Genomic DNA, 15184 nt, shown 5'->3' with positions numbered 1-15184 from the left:
TGGACATAGAATTCTAGACTGGGTAGGAAGGTAGAACAACTTGGTGGAGTAGAAAGATCTCAGGCTTGCCTGCTCCCATGCACATACCAAAATGACAACTTCACATAGAGAAACTATCTCTGAGAATGACCTGATAACTAGCAGAAAAAATATTCCACAACTAAAGATAAAAAGAAAAGCCACACTGAGATGGATAGGATGGGCAAAGACACAATCTGGACAGGACTCACACTCCCAGTGTGTGTGGGTAAGATACCACAGTCTTAGAGGTCCTCCTTGAGGAGCAAAGCCTCTGAACCCAACATTGGGCTTCCCAGGCTGGGCAACCTGCACCCATAATACTTGGCTTTAACCAAATTAATCTTTGGTTTCATACAACATCTTGATACTTGCACAGCTGGGCCCTCCCTAGGTCTTATTCATTAACTATTCTGTTCTTTCCTTCATTAACATTTACCACCTGTAGATAAATTTCTGTAGGTATCTGTTGATATCTTTGCCTTTAAAGGCTGTGGTTTGTGAAAACATGTGAATTTGGTAGAAAACAAGTGCTGTTCAAAAATTCCAATCCCTCCTGGTTTTTGGTGTTTTGCATCTGATATATTTATTGTCTTGCCTCATTCCTAAATGTTTGCATAAACTTCCATACTCCTAAAAGTTTACCATGACTAGACTCACTTTTATTTTTATCCACTGTACTGAATACTTAGTGGACACTTGCAATGTGGAAAATTGTTTTTCAGTTTTTGAAACCTGTACTGAATTATTTCATTGATGCTTTTTCCCATTTTATTTCTCTCTCTTTTTTTTTTTTGAAAGTCTATAATTCAGATATTGGGACTCCTAGATGAATACACTAATTTGCTTAGTTTTTTCTCTCCTCTTTTTCATCTTTTTGTCTCTTTGCTTTGCTTCCTGGGAACTGTTCTCATTTACCTTCCAACACTGTATGGTAGTCCTATGCTGAGTCACAGCACAGCTGAAGCAAAAGAAAAAGTCACTAATACTGATATTGTCTATTTTTAAAATTATTTTGTTCATTTGAGATTTATGCATTAATTTAAAAATATTTTATTAGAATACAATTTATTTGGATTACTGACTTGTTGTATCCTTACATTTTACACTCAGAGCCTCATTTGATTCACCCTAGTCTCAACCCTGCTTAATGTTAGCTGATGTGTATTCTTTCTCAGAGCAAATTAAACCTGGTGCTGGTTGAAGCCTTTTGTGTTTCATGCATTGAGTTGTTAATCCAAACCAAGGACACTATGGCTTGTATAGCAGAATTGCAATTAAAAAATCAGACTTTAAAAAATATGAAAACAAAAATTGGAGGAAATTGATATACTTAGTAAAATAAGATTTCAAAATAAACAAAAATTCTGACTTAATTAGAAATATATGAAGATATTGCCACCAAGAACTGGGTGCTATTTTCAAAACACAGACTATCCAGAGAACTAACAGTTTTTCATTTTTAATAATCTATTTTTTTGCTTCTATCCTACCCCATGATTTATCCCCAGAATCAGAGGTATCTTGTGCTGCAAATAACTAAGACTTTGGGGAATTTTGCAGTGTGAAGTCAATTATATTTTTTCTTGTCTTTCCCCACTGATAGCTTAGGGTTTATTTTTCTCATGTGTTTGTTACTTACTTCTTACCCAGAGACTTCCCAGCTTGCAAAACATTGTTGCATTGCTCTCAACTCCCAATCTCCCCAACTTGAAAGTTTGTGTCTTGAAATTGAAAACAAATTACCTTTTACCATCACTTCATTGGAGTTTGCGGATGGAGAGAAAGCAGAGGTAAGTGTTCAGGTACCATCTTTATCTAAAATTTGGCTCCTTAAAGCAAGGAGTTTATGTCAAAAAATGACATATTTGTATTTTCTAAAAGTTAATTAAAATAAATTCTATATCTAAAATAAATAAAATAATAAAATAAAATAAAATAAAATTTGGCTCCTTAAACGTTTATTGAGTTTATAGGCTACTATAACCATTACCAACACAAAAATAGAATGAAATGAGTCAAAATTTGTGCAATGAGACTTAAAATGTGCAAAACATATTCACTTTTTAGCAGAGAGTCTTCAGCATCTTCTATGTACCAGGGGCTATACTCTTTATTGAGTACACAATATTTTGGGGAATATAGACATATCAACAGACATTGTTTATGTCTGAAATGTGTAGTATTGGAGAAAAATCTCAAGGTACTATGGTACAACCAGAAGGAAGTTTGACCATAGCTTGTTAGCTCATGGAAACTCCAGAAAAGATGACATCTAAGTTGTATCATTAAAAAAAAATAAAAACAAAGTAATGAAAGATGACAAGGAATAGGAGAGGGATAGCTTCAGCTAAATATAACAGTAATGTATGTGAAATTGTGGAAAGATAAGAGAACATGGCAATGAGGGAAGCCTCAAATAGTTCACTCAGCATATTTAGAGCAAGATATGAAAGGCAACAAGGCCTGAGAACTGTCACTGCCTCAAAAGGATGTCATCTATTTTTAACTTTATTAACAATGTCCTTATGGAACTAGAACACTATATTTTGACAACAGTAGTGTAAACAAGATTTAAATGGATAAATTTACTACTTGATCTGCCAAGCAGTATGTTTGGCTTTTAGGTTTATTTGGGGAGAGAATAATATTTATAATATACACTCTAGATGTAAGAAACTTAAAATTATGCAACTCATGAAGAAAACATGACAAGCAAACATATGCCAAAGGAAACTCTATTTTACTTTTTTTGTGGAACTGATAGTAAGATACATAATTGTGTTAGAAAAAAATACTGGGCGCGTCAGTTGATTCTTGACCTTCCATTAAGAAACTAAGGTTAGAATCTTGACAAAGCTTTTTCACAAACTGATGTTACCTTTCATTCCATGAGAGCATCTCTCAGAACTTCTAATTTATCATCATGGAAAATACAGTCAACAAAAGGAATTAGCAGCAAATTTAATTTTTTAAAAAGTCATGGTGTTTCAGAAAATTAAAAAAGCATATTTATGCTCAGGTACTAATACTTTGTCTCTGTTACTTATTGTTAGAAAACAAAATGAGTAAGAACTCATATTTCTAAAGGGCTTAACTGTACCTTAATTGCTACAATCCTAATGGCACTGCTAAAAATGGCATTTCAACCTAATTGTTTTCTGCTAAGAAACTGTCCCTTGCCTGTCTTCATTTGTGTATTGGTGATTAATTAACCCTTCCCTGTCCTATTAAAACAATTAATATGATGAAGTTTTTGAGATGCACTTTTTAAATTAAAGGTCATGGGAGTCATAGTCTAAGGTACTCAAGGTAAGTATAATTGCATTGGGAGTACACAAGCAAGAACAAGGACATTGTCTAAGTAGTTATTTCTCTTTCTCTGTATATAATCATAGAAATAAGTCTATTCTCCCATAAGAATATTTTGGTGTTTACTTTACCATGAATGGCATTTATTCAGGCTATTCTCTTCCCACTTTTCCATTATACAAGTAAACATTCATTTACTCTTGAGAATATTTTATTCATGAGGCAGTGTGACACCCAAATTGAAACTAATCTTTTTTTTCCCCCAAGGTAGAAGAAAACACAAAGATACGTATTTTTCCATTATGTATTATGATCATTTTTATAACTGAAAAGATGATGGGTTTGAAGATTTAGGAAGGTGGTTAAGGATACTATTGCATTGATATTTTCCATTTTCCTACTAGCAGTAAATTTTTGAAACCTTTATTTCTTTCTTTCAGTTTTGGATATCTCTACAAGTTTGAGGAGCAAAGAGCATTGATATTCGAGACCTTAACAATATTTGTGTTTTGGGCCTAGTTTTTGGCTTCCTACAGTATTAATTTTTCGATATGTAAAATGGAACATTGACCACTAATGTCCCTATTAGCCACAAATTTTTACATTTGGCTTTTAATTATTTGCTCAGGCCTTAATGTCTCTCATTTCAGTATTATATGCATATCCTGATTTAATTTTTATCTTGTAAGCTTTCAGACTCCTTTCTACATAAAATAAATGTATGAGCAGTATTTTTTATTCAATTACTTGAGAAACATTTTAATAAATATATTAATTTATATTTATTATTTGTTATAATACTAATTCAGTTTGTTAATGGCATGATTATTTAATATTTACTTAATAAGATAAAAAATGTAGACAAAGTAGATATCAAGACAAAGAGTATTATCAGGCATCAAAGAAATATTTCCCAGTGATGAAAGGGGTCAATCCATTGAGAAGACACAACAAACCTAATTATATATGTAACTAAGAGCAGAATTTTGAAATACATAAGACAAGAATTGGCAGAATTGAAGAAAAGAAGCTACACTTTTGCATGGAGATTTTAACACTGCTTTGGTAATTGAAAGCAAGAAGCCCCCCCCCCAAAAAAATCAATGAACAAAATTATCAATTTACATTAACTAATTGACACAGAGTACTATTTCCAAAACTGTGGGATACATATTCTTTTCAGTACATAGAGCATTCACCATATAATGTGCTATAAAAAACTCCCAATAAATTTTAATTAATTAAATAATGTACAGTGTACTATTTTACCAGAAAGCTATTAATTAGGAACCATTTGAAAAATAGGTAGAAATCTCCAAGTAATTAGAAATTAAATATTAAACTTGTAAATAATCCACAGTTTAAAGAAGAAAACACAAAGGAATTTGGATGTTATTTCAAACCATGCAATAATGAAAGCAGACTAGGCCAAAAATTGTGCAGCAGTTTAAGCAGCACATGGAAAAAATCTGACAAGTTTAAATTATTCCATTGTTGAAGAAGTGAAGTACAAAATAATAATCTAATTTCCTACCCTTAGAAGATGGAAAATAAAAATCTATTTAAAATTGAAAAGGATTAGAAGAAAGGAAAATTAATAATATCAATATATTTGAAAATAAAAAATTCTAAAAATCAACAAAATCTTTTAAAAATTGAAAAGATTAATAAAATTATTATATCCTTAGCCACATCTGTGGAAAACAAAAAAGGTAAATTCAAAATACCAACATCAAGAATGAAGTGAACTATACTACAAATCCAACCAACAATAAAATTTCATGATATTTCATAATAGTATTTTACGAATAATTTTATGTTAGTAGATAAAATAATTTAGAAACAATGGACAAATCTTCTGAACAACATACATTGCCATAACTGACATAAGGTAATAAAGTTAAACTAAATATCCCTTTATATATTGAGGAAATTATATTTACAATTCAAAACTTTTTCATAAAATTCCAGCCTATTTAGAGAGCTATTAAGATAGCTCTTTAAGTAGCCATTCTAGTGAATCTTATCAATTACTCGAAGAAGAAATAAGACACAAACTTAGAAAACAGAGGAAAGAAATCCTTTCAAAGCTTATTTTATGTCTTGACACCAAATGACGTAAAGACCTGTAATGAAAGAAAATTATGGTCCAATATTTCTCATAAACATAAACACAAAAATTTTTAAGACAATATTAGCAAACCATATCCAATCACATATATGAAAGATGCTACATGATAATCAATTGAAATATATTCCAGGAATGCGTGGTTGGTTTAGCATTCAGAAATTAATGCTATTGCCGTATGGATATTATACAGAAGAATAACAAGATCATCCTAAAAAATGTAGAAAAAAAAATTGAAATCCAGCACTCATTCATGATAAAGACTTTTAAAATCCTAGGAATAGAGTTGAACTCTCTCAATCCCATTAAGAATATATGTGAAAACTAAAATTACACTTTCAGTGTTTCTCGCCTACCATTGAGAATATTACAAGAGGATCAGTTCTCACCATTTCTACTCAACATTGTAATGGAAGTCCAAGCTAATGAAACTGGACAAAGAGAAATGAAATACAAATGTTGGCATGAAAACCTTAATATCAGATAATATGCCTCTATATATAGAAAAGCCTATGGAATCTATTTAGAGTAATAAGTACAATAAATTTAGCAAGCTCACAGGATAAAAGATCAGTATAAAAACTGTATTTCTATATACTAACAATGAGAAATGAACATTTTAAAATGTTTCCATTGATGACAGCATCAACAAACATTAAACAGGAATAAATCTAACAAAATATGTGTGGAATCTCTATTATGAAAACTATGAATTGCTTCAGAGAGAAATAAAATAAGACCTAAGAAAAAGGAGAGCTATACTTTATAAATGAGAAGACAATATTTTTAAGATGCCAATTTTTCCTGATTTGTTAGCTTTAATACAACTTCAGTCAAAATATCATAAGAATATTATCTAATTCTAAGATGAAACAGAAAAGGATCTGGAATAGTCAAAATAATCTTGAAAATGAAAACATTTGGTAGAGTTACACTAACTTATTTCAAAACTTGCTCTGAATCTGCAGCAATAGACAGATATCTCAATAGCATACTTTAAGAACTTAATAATACATGAAAAGATCAGTAGAAAAATAAAAATCTCATACAGATATTTTCAATTAATTTTGGAACCATTAGGCATGAGTTAACTCAATGGGAAGAAAAGTATTTACAAAATGATGCTGGAATTAAATGGACATTTGTATTGAAAAATTATTGTTGATCCCTACTTTGTCAATACACAAAAATTATTTAGCTGGTTCATAGAACAAAGTGTAAAGCTAGAGGTAAAATGATTCTAGAAGAAAATATAGGAGAATAACTTTGCGATCTTGAAATATGCCAAGATTCTTAAACAGTTCATAAAATACCAAACATTAAAGTTTGCATTTATTTTTCTTAGTATAAATGCTTTCAGAAAATGATACTGTAAATCTGGATCGAGGCAACAAAGAATCATGGAAAGATCATGGCCTTGAAATAAGGGTTACCTACTTAAATTAGTTTGGTAAATACTGGGTTAAACAGCAACAAATTTATTAGTGTAAGAATTCTTCATACTTTTAATAGTTATTGTGTTTTTTCATTTCTAAAACAGGTATTTGATATAATATTTCCCAAATATCTTTGAAATTATCAATTACAAAATAAATTATCACAAAATTCCTATTCACATCTTGCATTGTATGTGCTATAAGGAATATGTTTGGGGAATAGGTTACAGATCTTGGTTTTTTTGGTCATCAAGGTCTAATTAAACTTTTTTTTGTACAAATGAACTTATTTACAAAACAGAAGTAGAGTCACAAATGTGGAAAATAAACTTGTGGTTACCAGGGGGTAAGGGAGCCAGAGGGATAAATTGAGAGATTGGGATTGACATATACACACTACTATATATAAAATAGATAACTACTAAGGACCTACTGTGCATCTCTGAAAGATATGCCCTTCATTACTGATATTTTATTTCATGCCTCCTTGCTTTATCAGTTTATTGAGTATTTGCTGAAGTCATTAGTTGTTTCTACACATAATGACAGTGACTCCTCCTCTAAACTATTTTGTAAAATAAAGCCAGATTAAGTGATACACATTTATCTATGCACACATGCACACACACACACACACCCTGACACACACACCCTGACACACACGTGTGTGTGTGTGTGTGTGTGTGTGTGAGATGTGTGTGCACAGGCATGTATGCATGTATGCAATTAGCACATACAAAAGGGAGATCTTATAATACCTAACGCCAGATTTTTCTGTGTAAACTATCATTCAAAATAACCACATTCTTTTTTATGCTTCTAAAATAATAAGAGATTGAACACACTCTAGGGACGTAGCTACATGCCAACAAAATCCTAATTTATTAAACTAGAATTAAATCTTCCACAGTCTTGTCCTAATCTATTTTCAAATATAACTTCCATCCAAAGCAGCTGTCAACCATAACATAATATATCCTCCTACATTTATTTGATATACCTGTTGAAATGAGCAACTAATTCTTACTAAAAACCTTCTTCATGCCTTTTCTTATGCTATTTCCTGTGCCAAGAATTCCTTCAGCTTTCTTCAAAGATTAGTGTCAAATTAACCTCTGCAATATGCTGTTGCTATTTCCCTCAGAGAAACTGAACTCTACTTCTGCTAACTGCCATTAACATTTTCAACTTCTGCTCCCTAGTTAAAGCTCTACTGTATTTTTAAAAGTATATATTGAATTTTCTTACTATATTTGATCTCATGTGGTGAGAGTTAACAATTTACAATAATAAAGCTCCTATGGACTTTTGCACATGGTTTTCTACATAGTCAACTCTTAATAAACACTTGTAAAATAAATGGATTTTTAAAAAAATCATAGATAGTTTTGTCTTTCTTTAAACTAAAGATATCCATGGAAAATTTCATAATTACTCTAAGACAATACTAGTTATGGATTCTGTTCAGTAGGCTTCAGTTGTGTTGTGGAGAAGGTACTGTGGGAAGCTTGCTGACTTCTCTGTTTGTATATAATATGCATTTGTAATTATTTTGTTAAATAAACCAGTAATTATATACCTTTTTGTACTATGTATTTAATTTATACATTATATTTCTTATATTCTTATTTATGGAATTATTTGGTTTTCATTATCTGATTTTCATTCACTCAACAAATTTTAGTGATTATTTATTATATTCTAGGCACTATGGTAGGCACTGAAATTGTGCTTAAGTTTTGTAGAAGAGACAAAATATAAACAGGTAAATAATATTTTCTATATATATATTATTTATATCATTTATATTTATAAGATATAGGTAAAATACTTATATATTATGGCAAATGCTATGAGATCAAAGAGGTCTCAAGTAAGAGATCAAGACTAGATGAGGCAATTAGAAAATACTTTTTTGAAGAGGTGATATTTAAGCTATTAAGCAGAGTCTGAAATGTGGGGAGTTACTCACCATGTAATGAACAGAGAAAAAGAATGGCTGTTACTGAAAAGACAAGAAACAAATATTGGAGAGGATGTGCAAAAAGGGAACCCTCATACACTATTGTTAGGACTGTGAAATGGTGTAGCCACTATGGAAAATAGTTATGGAGATTCCTCAAAAAAATTATGAATAGAACTACAATATGATCCAGCTATTCTACTTCTGGGTATTTATCTGAAGAACATGAAAATACTAATACAAAAAGATATATGTTCACTGCAGCATTATTTACAATAGCCAAGATGTGGAAACAACCTAAGTGTCCATCAACAAAAGAATGGATAAATATGTGGTATACAAGTGCAATGGAATGCTACTCAGCCATAAAGAATGAAATGCTGCCATTTGTGCAACATGGATGGACCTTAAAGGAATAATGCTAAGTGAAATAAGTCAGATGGAAAAATACAAACACCTTATGATTTCATTCATATGTAAAATCTAAAATAACAAAACAAACAAATAAAAATAAACTTATAGCTACAGAGATAAGAATAGTGATTACCTAAGGAGAAGGGATTCAGAAGTGGGCAAAATAAGTGAAGGGTGTCAACCGTAGGGAGTTGGATGGTAATTTGGCTTGTGGTGGTGATCTCTCTGTAGTGTATACAGATGTTAAATTATAATGCTGTACACCTGAAACTTATAAAAGAACACAGGAAAAACTCATGATAGATATAAAAAACTCATGATAGATATAAAATACCATTATCATCTAAGCAACAAAATACTTGTTAAATCCTTTAAATGTCTCTTACAAAATGGTTCATTCTAATTACTCTGAAAATAATATGAATTTAGTCTGTATTTTTAAAAGATTTTTGTTAAAAAAAGAAATTAAGAAAATAACTCATAGTGAGGTATATAATAGGTTTTTTAAAAGATATGGAAAATTCAAAGTTTACACTATTTTTATTGTCTATAGAAACAACCCAAAATTTGGTATGGAGAGAAGAGGGCAGAAATATGCCTAATCATGTGTACTTCGCATATGGTATAATAGAATTTTTTTCCTATTTTCATGAAATGCTTTTCTTTCTTTTCTTTTTTTTCCCCCCAGAAAAATGCTTACTGGAATATTTTTAAATCTTAAAATAACATTATTAAATATATTTATTTCACACTCCTGTCTATTAGGATGCCTTGCAAGGTTTTAAGATCGCAGTTTATTTTAAAGATTGTGAAATGTGAAGAATATCTTACTTAAATATTGTGAATCATGCATAAATAACCTAGTAGGTTCCTACAGTAGTGCCCTAAGTATGCTTTAACTCATTAATAGGAAAATTCCAGTTTATGTTAAATGTTCCACATTTTCACACCTACAACAAAATTTAAAGATTAATACCATATAGAAACGCAGCATAAAGTCGTCATTTTCTTCCAGTTGTAAGAGTTTTCATTTGGCTACTTCATGAAATGATTAAGTTTGTTTTGCATTGCAATACGGAATATAAGAAACAATTTTAAATTAAAAAAATAGGCAAAGCCTATCCGTTTATACTGCTAATTTACCCGCAGTTAAGACTGCTGTCATGCATGCTAAAAACACGTTGGAAAGATTTCACTGATTGCTTTCATTTAATTACCTCTTTGCCATTTATTGGCTTAATTTTACACAAAATGGAGCACAGTTAAAAACCCAAGGGAATATATTAGGTTTTAGTTTTATATACCCCATCATGGAAATAATAAAATGAAGAATGGGTGTTTTTTATTTTTATTTTTGCGTTTGTTAAATATCCCACATCAAAAAAAAATCTGTAAAAAAGTCTCTCAGCACAATGTTAACACATAAATAAGCATCTTTCTTTTATGTTCCTTTCAAATTTGAACCAGTATCTGTCTCATTTTCCAAGGTATGCCATTTTATTTCAAAATATATAGAGTAATAAAGTAGAATTGCCACAGTAGAAAACCATATTATAAATGGGAAAACTCTTCGTTTTCTAAAGTTTTTTTGTTTTCCATGAGACCCGTTTCAAATCAACTCTGCATTTTTTCCACTATTAAATACTTCATTTAAACACATATCCCTTGGTTTCAATAAATGAAGGAGCCATGGAAATGCATTTATCAAGAGCTAGGCCGTTACTGGGAAACATATCTATAACTACTTAATTATTGGAATAAATGACTGTACTAACAGCACAAAGATTGATTAACTTTTTGTTACAAACACCTGCATGTTAGATAAGTTTTTGTCAATCCCTTTGCTGTTGAAATGTTCCAAGAGATCACCTAACATATGTTTACATTACCAGCCCTCTAATAGATAAAAATTCAGCAGTGAGAGGCTATATGAATCAAGCATGCACCATCCTATAGCATAGGTCTGACGACCCCTGAATGTGACCTGCTCCCAGAGGAAACCAATTTAATGCTTCATCGCACACAAAGCAGTGTGTATGAATCACAAAACCTTCAGATAAATTAGTGACAGGTACATCTGAATAGGATTCCTTCTAAGTCGCTTATCTGCAGCCAGGTAAGCTTGTTTCACCCTCACTTTCAAAGATAAAGCCACATGGCATGTTGCTTTGGCAGATTCTCACAAAGCAAACAGCCCCCATCGTCCATTATTAGGGGAAAAAATTCCCTTATTATTTCAGCTACTGTGTGACAGCGAATAGGATAAAGTGAAAACTACCTGCCAGTGGAAAATTCATCAGCCGATACCAGGCCTTATGTCTTCTCTAACTTTCATAAGCTCTGTCCTCTTGCTCTTTTACTCTTATTTTTGACAGTTCTGATACCCCAGAGTCGTAGTCATGGCAAAATTCAAGAACAAAACAGCAGGTTATCAAAGACAGCTTATCAGAAGCCAAACAGGGAGAAGAGAGGCCAACAATTAGTAAGTAACAGAAAGACAGATCTGTGACAGAACAAGGCAGAAAGGTGCACCAATCTTTTATCTTTAACCGACCACTTATTCCATTTGAAAAAAACTCAGAGGAAAAACTGACAATAAATATATGATCAATATCATAGAAAATAAAATATAAATTATGCACAAAATAGCATGAAAAATGTTTATCTGTAAGGGATTATTTTTATATATTTTATCAACCATAAATAAATTGGAATATCAAAGCTATATAAAGCTATCTGCTTTAAACTAGGTATCAAGGAATACCACATACATATTATCTTCTTCAAAGTTGTGTCTACTAATTATTAGAATTCTTTAACCTGAACAATAAAACAGACATTGATTCTTACTTTCTGCACTTCTTAGAGTCTAGACTTACACTTAATCAAGACTTTTATTATATATCTTAATAAAGGCCATGTCTTATCACAAGGTCAGTTATACAGCATAGTAGAATTCAATAGCACAAAATCAATAGGACTCACATTTTAGGTTCTGCTGATGGTCCTTCTCATGCAAAATCAGGGCTGTGCTTTCTGGGTGAGTCTGTGTTAAACCAAAATGACAAAAAATCTTAGTTTCCCATGCACAGCCACTTAGAATGCATGCAAATAAATTCCCAGTTAGTCAAGGAGAAAAAAATTGCATTAAAGAGTACTGATTTGTAAATTTGGTCCTTTCAAATGCAGATAATGTGTACCCCTCCCCTTCCCCCATATCTGTGCAAAATTTCTGCCCAATGAACTCATTACTGTAGAAACTCAACTATGGCTATGGTCAGTTAATGAAATTCAGGTCTGGGATTATCCTCCAAAATCATGCACATGGTTGGGCTTCTGGAACTGGGGGAGACAAGGGTGATGCTGGAAAGGAAGAAAAGGAAACCATATAGTTTAAAGAATGATAAATTCTTATGATAGATTTAGCTAAATTAACTGCTGTCCTATATTTGAGGTGATTCAAAAATTCTTAATGTACAAAAAATGAAAGCAAAAATACTTTGAAAACATTACCAATATCATATTCAATGACACTTTGGGGAATATTAATGTAATATTAATGCAGCTACCAAAGAAGTTTACCTTCTTTGAAATTGCACAGGTTTAATTAGATGAGATGTGTGTCCTTTACAGCCACAATAATGTAAGCAATATTAAGCACCATTTAAAATATGCAAGAAATTCAGTTAGCATACAATAAAATTATTTTTACTCTATCCAGTCACTATGTTTATATTGAGTTATTTATTTAGAATGCAATTTAACATCATCAATAATTTCTTAGAAGCATCAGTATTTGAGAACTAAAGTGTTCAATTAAAACATTAATCTACTTGTGAAGTACCACACCATAATAATGTTAGTTTATTTTTATGAATTAGAAAAATATGAAAATGGAATCGGAACAATTAGTTTGAACATTTAAGAAGCCAAATGTCATGTGTGTATTTAAATTCTATAAATGCAAAGTCATGTAAAAGTCCTTAATTACTACATGTCAAACTTTTTTTTACTGTATAATGGACTGCTCAAATTTTCTGGTTAATTATCCATTTATTTAACAAATAGATCTTGACTAAGATGGCCTTACAATTTCCCTAGGCTTGACTGAACTTTACATAGGTTTCTTCCTGATTTTAGGCCCCTGACCTCCCTTTTCTCAGAGCATTTACTTGAAACCTGCAATTGTGAATTATTTTTCTGGCCTTTTGAAATATAAATCTTTTCCCAAACTCTTGCCAGTTTTACAGCCCAGGAATGTCTTCCTCAAGGACTTGGGAGCCACCCTTTTGAGATGAAATCATCAAGACAGATAGTGTCTCTACCTCCTAGTCTCTATGTGAGGATACAAGCCTAATAATAAGCACTATTAACAAGCACAAATGACCTCATCACGGTGACTAACCTCCCCCTAACATCTTCTAGTATTTTTTGACCAGTTCCTCTTAGCTCTTAAAAATTTCCCACTGTGTATTTCAGCAGAGTTAAATTCAATATCTCCCCCCTTTTGCAATAGTCTTGAATAAAGTCTTCCTCCTGTTTAACTCCATCTGATGCAAGTTTTCCTTTATGTTCTCAAGCATTATTTATGTGCCAACACACTAGTAATTCAGTGGTAGAGAAGGTAGACTTGGTACTTGCCTTTTTTTTTTTCAGTAACATTTTTCCTTGCTTTAATATTTTTTGTCTTCTGCTTCTGAAATGAGCTCTCAATTACAAACTGTACTTGCCTTAATAGAACCTACAATCTAGTTGGGAGACTGAGACATGTAAATTGACATTTAAAATAGAATGTGATCGCTACTATGACTGTAAGAACAGAATGGGGCAGCAAATAAAAGTGGAATAGATGATAAAAGTATAATAGAATAAGTGTCACTGAATCTATCACTTCACATGATGAAGTATTATCCAGGGAAACTGGACAAGGGAAACTGTACCAGGAAGAGGCTCCAGCATGTGTGAAAGCTCAGAGACAAAATAAACATTTCAGTGCAAAGAAAATAAGATCGAAATGGCTGGATTGTACATAGCGATGTGGGTACTGGCAGGAAATGAGGCTGAGATGTAATAGAAAGGGGATCAGAAGAGGTACTTACTCAATCATATAGTTGTTCACTTTTCTTTTAATCAACAAGTTTATAGGGGAGGTGATACAACTTAAATTCAGTGCCAAGGGCTCTGGTATCAGACTCTCAGGCTTTGAAATCTGGCTCTATCTCTCACAAGTTGTATGATTTTAGGCAAGTAGTCTAAACTCTCTTAGCCTCAGTTTCCCCATCTCATAAATGAGGATGATAAAAATACTCACTTCATGAGGTTTTGTGAGGATTAAAATGAAAATTCCACGTAAAATATTCAGCACATGCCTTAGGACATGAAAATGATTGATGGTGGTGGTGATGATGATGATGGAGACAATGATAGAAAGTAATTGATGATGAGGGCCACATAAGGGTCACAGTGAACTTTTTGAAGAAAAGAGAAACTGTTGAAGCATTTTTAAATGGAGAACTATTATTGAGTTTATGTTTTGAAGTAGCATTATGATTAGTTCAGAGAATGTTTTTAAGGTTGAAAAGTGAATACTGTAATCGCTGTTTGGATAATACACTACATGGTAGATGTCTTTGCGATCATCAGTTGGTATGTTTTATAAGGGGAGTTTTGTTTAATCACACAAATCAGTTGAATGACAACAGTAATCATAAGAGAAAAAGGTAATGTGTATTTTAGCATATTTATTTGTCAGACACTGCTTTTTGCTACTTACATGTATAACTCATTTAATCCTAACAACAGCCTTATAGATAGCATTGTTATTCTCATTTTCCACATGAAAAAATTGGAGCATATAGGAGTTCAGTAATTTGCCCAACTCACACAGCACATGGAGGGGCACAGGTTCAAACC

At 31.8% G+C, this 15184-nt stretch overlaps 1 protein-coding gene across 2 annotated transcripts in view; it reads right to left on the bottom strand.

The window, feature by feature from the left end:
* MGAT4C (MGAT4 family member C) overlaps nucleotides 1–12323 on the bottom strand; it is a 273940-nt gene extending 261617 nt beyond the window's left edge. For both annotated transcript variants that reach the window (XM_057742028.1, XM_057742029.1), the window contains exon 1: nucleotides 12257–12323. The gene's annotated coding sequence lies outside the window, so the exon portion shown is untranslated. The remainder of the gene's footprint in view (nucleotides 1–12256) is intronic.
* Nucleotides 12324–15184: the final 2861 nt, after the last annotated feature.

The sequence above is a fragment of the Hippopotamus amphibius genome, chromosome 7 (genome assembly GCF_030028045.1).
Source record: "Hippopotamus amphibius kiboko isolate mHipAmp2 chromosome 7, mHipAmp2.hap2, whole genome shotgun sequence".
NCBI lineage: Eukaryota > Metazoa > Chordata > Mammalia > Artiodactyla > Hippopotamidae > Hippopotamus > Hippopotamus amphibius.
This window is presented reverse-complemented; position numbering and strand designations above follow the sequence as displayed.